At 42.3% G+C, this 7,941-nt stretch overlaps 1 long non-coding RNA gene across 1 annotated transcript; it reads right to left on the reverse strand.

The window, feature by feature from the left end:
• Positions 1–2,222: 2,222 nt before the first annotated feature.
• On the reverse strand, positions 2,223–6,544 carry LOC120619074 (uncharacterized). The gene is made up of 2 exons (XR_005657348.1): positions 6,296–6,544; positions 2,223–4,495 (listed from the first exon to the last, which is right to left on the reverse strand). It is a non-coding gene; the product is annotated as an uncharacterized LOC120619074 (long non-coding RNA).
• Positions 6,545–7,941: the final 1,397 nt, after the last annotated feature.

Here is a 7,941-nt window from a genome sequence, read left to right on the forward strand (position 1 = left end):
AATAAGAAAATTCAGTTTTACAATCTCAAGAAGGTTCTGAAGAATACCTGTCTAGTGACCATAAAAAACAAACAAACAAACAAAGAAAAAAACGAAATAAACAATATTTTCATAATTTAGCCAAAGATGGAAATTTTCTCAAATGGGAAAGGCAAGCTATGCACTGGGGTTGACTTAAAGATTATTGAAAAGCTTTCACCAATTTAAAACCAATAAGGCAAAAATGATAAATAGCTATTTGGTTACCAACATATAAAAAGAAAAGAAAAGATGCTAAATCACAGCAAATAGAAAAATGCTGAAAATGGATTAATTTATCCAATTTACCTTAATTTCTCCTCCAAAAGGCTTATAATAAAGTATACTAGTTCACTGAGAATAAGTAGAGAAAACCAAAGAATTGAACATTTTTCCACAATATATGGGGCTGTTTTTAAAGGACTGAGTTTAAATAAGCAATAGCAAAGAATCTTTCATTATAGAAGAAAACCGTTCTGTTGTGAGTGAAGACAGCTTTTTACATTACTTAAATGTTAATAATAATGGAATGAATTTTGGACAAAGAAATTCACACAAGTGGTCATATATATGATAAAAAGGCAGATTCTGGGATAGAATTCCTGAGACAGATGGACCCTGGGTCTGATCTTATCAAGAAATCCTTATAGTCTTTTATTTTTATTTTCCCTTGAAATTTAGTTCCATAAACATTTCTAAAAACAAACAAGAAACTCAGAAATAATCAAAATCACTTAAGAATAGCCACAGGCTGGCAGGCGATGAGTTTCTGTCAGTCCCAGGTTCAGCGAGGCACTTTTAACAAACCAGTAACTGCAATAACGAAACACATTTTCCAAAGGGTAAGACCAACCCAAAATGTGATCAGACCCATCTCACTAAGAACCAAATCAGAAACGCGACAATCGACAGCATAAACACAGCCCGGATGGGAAAAGCGATGCAGTTTTCCGCGGTCCTTTCATTTCTTCCACTGACTCTGCTTTGACTTTTTAAAGAAGCTAGTTTTTATTCTGCATCCTACAAGACTCTAGAAGTCCCGTAAGCATCTCTTTACAAGGTCCTTTAAAGACAGTGAGGGCATTCTCAGGGTGCCTCGCACCTATTATTTTCAGGTACCCGAAGTGTGCAGTTTACAGAGCCTGGACATAACCCAGAATGTTCCATGCCTTCTCCAGTGGTTTCATAAGCTGTGATTCAATTATTTGATATGCTACTGGACAGTGGCAGTATAATAGATGTCAATAGTACTGATATTTGACAGCGTGTGTCAGTGATCTGATCTGGGGGTGATCAAAGTTGTGTGACTTGGGAGGAGAGCAGGTTGCATAAAAACTGTCACTCATATAAGTTTTCAACTGGAAGGCCCATCAGTGCGTACTGAACTCCACAGTAAGCAGAAATATTCTCATATAGTGAATCACTGTTTAAAATCAATGCTCAAGGATAAATAAGGCACTAAGTTAATGTTAGTCACACCAAAATCAAAAATATAGTCTCAAAGTGTGTTTGCTTTCCTTCCCCCATCCCCTGGGAAATAAATCCTAGGACGTTTGAGTGGAGGAAATGGAAGTTGGTAGTCTATTTTGCACAGCCTAAAATAGAGGAAGACTCCTTCTGGAGGGGTAGGTAAAGCATCCACAGGAAAAAGAAAGTTCTGCAGAATTAAATTTCCTCTTAGGAGACATGGACCGTTTAGGACACTCTCTACACAGGGGGCATTTTCCTGGCTGCCAAAGAAGGCCAGCATTGCCTTCTATGGACCCCCTGACTCCTGGAGTCAGTCACCTGGCAGCTACTGTCTGGACCTCCTTGAGGAGGAGGGCTGCTGGGCCAAGCAGGGCTCTGCTGCTGCTGGTGGATGGCGAAAACACCCCAGGCACAGGTTCTCATGCTACTTTTTTGATGGGACTCAGAAGGAAATGGCAATGATGCTCATTTCACAGAGGACAAAATTCTGTTCTCCTATCACATGCAAAAAATAGTGAGAGTGAAGGGGCTCCATTACACCAGGCATATTGCTGTCCCATGGCTGTGACAAATACCCCAGGAGACAACTTGGGAACTAACAAGAAAGTAACCATCTCTCCTCCCTTCATATGTCTTTTGAGAACTCCGACCAGGTTTCTTTTCTCTGCCCAGGATTGAACTTGGTATGTTTGTCTCCATGCCTCCCCTTTTCTTGCTTTCTTTTGCTTTTTCTGTTTTTTTTTTTTAACCATCACCAAAAACACCTTTCCTTTACTGAGATGATTGTCTGGATAATGTCCCTACTCAAACAAGAATTGGGTATATGGTAAATATTTAGAGTTTTATGGGCTGGCCATTATTGATGAATTTCATTAAGAATCCCCCAGTCATTCATACAAACATGCTACCCTTAAAATACAGCTGTCTTCCAGCTCTCTCCACTGTTTGTTAAATATCCAGTAAAGCAATACTTGGAAACAACAAGAAAGGAAGTTATATGATTGCTAGATGACCAACAGTAGCCATTCTATGTCAAGCAAAACCATTGGAAGCTTCAAGGATTCCTTCCTCACTCCTCCTGGCATATGAGAAATCAAATCTAGAAATAGAAAAAAGTAATTTAGATTGCTTTTCTTTGCTCCAAAAACACATGGACATGCCAGTCTTGAAGATGACCCCTAGCACGATGCCCAGTTTTGCGTTGCTGTTATCTATGACAAAGTGACTGACAACACGATGATGACCCCAAGCTCCATTGCTGCATTCCTCCACATTCGCAGCTGGGAGGTGTGAACATGTTTTTTTTGTGTAGGTTCTTTGGGAGAACCTGGTATTGATTTTATCAGGATACCACAAAGATTATTTCAAGAAAAAGATTCTATATCATAATGCTTAGCATTTATATAGTTTCTTTTGATTTCAAAACAAGTTATAAATGTTTCCTACCATGACAACATCTTCGAGAGGTAGGTATTTCCTGTCCCTACATTACCAATGGAAACCGGAGGCCAAGGGGCACAGGACTATTCCAGGCCACAGAGACTCAGGAGCAGCCCTGAGATGGGGCCACCTGCTCTGGCTGTGAAGAGGCCATGCCTCTCTCGCGTGTAGCAACAGTCTCTATTAATATAGGGTAATATATTGTATAGATATAAAACAGTGACACACAACGACATTATAGAACGATAATCCAGGATTTTTGTTTCTTAGTAAAATATGTTAAGCGCAGTATTTAAATTGCATTTCTCTGAAAAGCATTTGGTATATTAAATAGCAGAAGGTATATTAAATAGCTCTATAAACGTTTGCTGGCATACTCTTAACAGCATAATGATTCTAAAGAAATTAAAATCCACTGACACATAGAGATCGTTCTTTTAAAATACTATCAACTGAAAAAAAATGAAAAACTACTCTATTCGCATGATGCAGACTTAATAGCTTGCTAGATATTAGCAGGTGGCTACATAATTTTCTGAGCTTGAGAGGAAGGATACATATTGCTGGCTGTGGTTTTAAAATACCAACTTGGCAGGAAAAATGCAGTTGAAAGGTGAAAATTAAAGATTGCTATTTCCATTTTGTATCCATTCCGAGGAAATCATACACTTTCCAAAGATATTATCATACTTGCAACTAGTGTTGAGGTGAATATAGAGACACTGTATCCTAAGAACATTTTGTGAGAAGAGAAAATGATACAAAATAAAAGCTATGGTAGTAGAGGAAAATGAATAAGGACGCAGAAAGGGTATTTTCACCAGTACTGAAGGCTGGCGTGAGAATTTCACCCTTAGGTGACTGTACAGGTCTTGGAGATGGTTGACAAGGATAAATACTTGGTTTGATCTCTTCTTCGGGTGGAATCCCACTCTCCTAAGTGAGCAGTTCTGAGAATCGTGTTAAAGAGCTTACTTCATGCGAAGCGTCCTAAGAACTGACCAGGTAGGTCAACAGAAAAAGTTCTAAAACTAGAAACAAAGAGGCATCAAAGGCTTAAAATTGGTATGCAAACGTAAAAACTAACTTCCAAGCCAAAATGACATTCTGTCGGAAGTAACAAATACAAAAGTCTTAAATGTAATGTATGCCCCGCTAAGATATTGTTAGATATTACATGGAGATCAGAGATTGTTTTCTATAAGTGTGCTTTTTTCCCTAAAAAAAGACATATTAAATTGGGGTTCTCTCCTCAGGCCCTTTATATATAAATATGAAATACGCGCTGTCCTGCAGTGTGTTTGTCCGTGTTATGTACTCACGGGGACCTTCCCACTCGCACTGTAAGTGGCAGTTTTGTTGGAGGTGGGCTGGAGTTTGAACAGGCTGGAGCAGTTTGGCTGTTTGGTCGGCTGTAAGCTTCTGGCATAGGGTGAGTACCAGTCCCTCTCAAACACATCTTTAAGTTGCTTAATGATGCTCGTGTTGTTCCTCACATCCGCCTGGTTGATAACGAGGCCCGTGCCCGCATTCTGGGTAAAATCATTCCCTACCCAGTCGAAATTTCCTGCAAACAAACAAAAGGAATAACGGTGAGCTCCAATGGGGACTGTTGCCCATGTAATGGAATTCAGAGCAGATTCTAATTAAAAAATAATAAAATAAACACTCGGGAATAATGACAGGGAGACTAAATTCTCTTGACAGTTCGGGAAAAAAAATTCCAAGAAGCCTTACATATGGCATATTAATATTTGCATGTTATTTTGGCATTTCCTCCAGCTTTGCTCAACTTGAAACTCAAAACAAGGAATCTGCTGTTCCTTTTGTAAATGTTATTTCTTATTGACAGTCACAAGACACGCTAAATACAGCAACATTTAAAATATGTAAGAATCTACTTAAAAATTCTGTGAACAATTACTACCTTCTCAAAGAGACAACATCTAGTCCCTATGCACAAATGAGGGGTTCTCATTTCTATGCTCAGAAGCTTCTGCAGCAGAAAAAATGCTGAAGGCAGAGAACTGGCCCTGTCTGAACACACAACACTCCTGGCTCAGGCTGTGAACCGTCTGCTTCCAGGACCAGGCCGCCAGGCTCCCAGTGTGAATGCCTGGTGTTAGGGTGTCCGTTAGCTTGCTAAGGTGACTATAACGAAGGAACACAGACTGGGGGCTTCAACAACAGAAATGTACGGTCTCTCAGTCTGCGGGTCGAGAGTCCGAAATCGAACTGTCAGCAGGGCTGCTTCCTTCTGAGGCTGAGAGGGAAGGACATGGCCAGGCCCCTCCCTGGCATGTGGGTGGCCGTCACTCCTGTGTTTCTTCACACCGTCTGCCCCCTGTGCACCACTCTGCATCCAAATTCCCCTTTTCATAAGGACACCAGTCACATTGGATTAGGCCCACCCTAATGACCTCATTTCAACGAGTGTCTCTGTAGAGATGCTCTCTCCCAATTAGGTCACACTCCAAGGCACTCGGGGTTCGGGTTTCAACAAATGAATTCTAAGAGGACACAGTTTGGCCCCTAATGGGTAGTTCTGTCCCAGAAATGTGACACGTCTGTGTCACTTACACGTGACAGTCTCCAAGGTCGGAGTAGAAAATAGGGCTGGCTACCGGAAACCCACACATGAAGTCTTGTCTTCCACATCGAAAGGGGAGAGGGTTCCAGCAGGACAAGATTTCTCCCCAGGAGGGGACAGCACTATGTACTTCTTTGATCTCTGCCCTTCATTTAACACATACTTACTGGGCGTCTCATATCTGCCTCACATTACGTTAGAGGCCATGACACAAATCCAAAAATGACAGTCCTCGCCTACAAGGAATCCAGGAAGGAAACACAATAATTTTAACACAAAGCATAGGAGGTGTGTGTCAACAATGCCGTGAGAGCAGGAGAAAGGAACTTCTGATTTTGGCTACATGAGTTAGGACAGGAGCATTTCATTGAGCAGTGAGAGATGCATAGATACTTATCAACCAGGAAATTAGGGAGCCACACCCCAAAGGGATGCAGAAGAAAATACAATCAGGATCTTGGAGCGTGAAGGGGAAGAGCCAGGGATGAAATGGGGATGCAAGGGACTTAGAGGACCTGTTGGGTGTTGAGTGCTGACCGTGAGGAGGGCTGTCCTGCTGTTTGTGTGCAGTGTGTCGTATGGTTGTGGGGCTTACGTCCACTTTGTAGGTGAGGACTGTGAAGCTCAAAGAGTTGAATGAAGTTGCCAATCACATGGCTAATCAATGATAGACCCACTTTTCCAGAGTCCATAAATTACAATACCATAAACAAAAATCTATTCTCACTAAAAAAGATTTAGCCGTGTCAAATCTGACAAAGTTATTGCATAAATCACCACCGGCCCGGGGCTGGTCTAAGCTCTCCATTTTGCTCTCCTTTTTGGTCCAGAGCTGGTTCCACAAGCAAACGGAAGGCTTTGTAAGTATGGATCTCGACTTTCCTCTCCCTCAGCAGCTCCTCAGGCATCACTGCAGGAATATTTGCGGAATTAGACACCCCCAAGCATATCAACTCCCTTTTCCATCTGGCACCCCTGGGATATTGGAAGGTGATTCTCCTTGTCCCTCATTTTAGTCCTTGAGTTTATTCCTCAGGGCCCACTACCAGGTCACTAAATGAAATATCAGCAGAGAGAAGAACTTCCCCCTGCCCCCCACCCCCCGCACCTCTCTCCCCCATCTCACCCACTCCCTCAAAACGCGATGAGGCTGTCCATAGCTTCGTGACAGATATAACTCTGGATAAATTTTATTGCTAAAAATGAGTAAACTGTTTGCCAAATGGTTCATAATATCATGTCGGGGTCTCTACACAGAGACCTCCTTTGCCGGTACTGTGTTCCTGACCATTTACTATCAGACACATGGCCACACTCAGCACTGTGGCTTTGTACGAATGCTCAGTGCCAGGTGATCACAGGCCTGGACCTCTAAACTGGAGAGTAGCTGCTGTAGGTTGAGAGTTACTCTGGAGCCCGCTGGTACCTTCTATTCATTCCGTAAACAAAAGGCTCCTGCCTTCCAAGGACTTTCGGATAACACACTAAAATCTCATCCCTACAGCTGAGTGCCAGGCATTGGACCAAAGGCAGAAAATTTGTTATCTTGTTAACATTATTACTTCCAAGATGGCAACACTAACTCCACTGCACTGAAGAGGAAATTAAGGCACAGAAAGGTTACGTAATCTGTCCACGGTGGGAGTGAAAATGATCAGAGCTGGGGTGGAAAGCCAAGTCTGGCTCCACAGCCCACTTCTGATCCTAAAGGCATACTTTGTGCTAATTGTGCACATCATCCTGGACTTCAATAGCAGACCCAGGGGCGGAGCATCCGGCCACCTTGAGATCTCTGCTCCATTCACCCGTCGGCCACACACAGAAATATGCTTGGAGTGGCACAAGGAGAGGGAAGATGAGGGGAGAGAAGTGATGAGATTTTGAAGCCTTATTCTGTGAAATTCAACTTTTTGCTTCAATACAATGAATGGAGCCCAAATCCTGCACCCATATTGATTCTCAAAAGCTTTATGTTCTTCCCAGGAATTTAGCTCCAGGCTGTTTTCGCAGGCCTATCGAGGCGTTCCCCACGTGTGTCCACGTGTCCCTACTTTTCACGTCCTGACAGCTGCTACACTTCAAAGCTATACAGGCTTCAGTATTTTTTTCGATTAGGATACAGTTTCACCCAGCTCTTTTTGTGACTGCCATCTCAGCTTCTAAAATGCATGTTGAGCCCCAGATGTCAGGAGAACTTGGTGCCCCCCTCCCTTCCGCCCCCTCAGGAACACCATGGTGACAGTACAGACGAACTCACGGGAAAGGTAGATGGGCTTCAATGAGCCTTTTGAGTGCCTTCAATCAACCTACTCCTCCCTGTCATCCCTCTAATAATTCAAACCTTCTTTTAGATAAGTTTGCTAAGCTTGACTCAAATATAGTCTGGAGAATTAAAAATTAGAGAGATGATACTCTTTGAGGAT

The sequence above is a fragment of the Pteropus medius genome, unplaced genomic scaffold (genome assembly GCF_902729225.1).
Source record: "Pteropus medius unplaced genomic scaffold, Ma_sr-lr_union100, whole genome shotgun sequence".
Taxonomy (NCBI): domain Eukaryota; kingdom Metazoa; phylum Chordata; class Mammalia; order Chiroptera; family Pteropodidae; genus Pteropus; species Pteropus medius.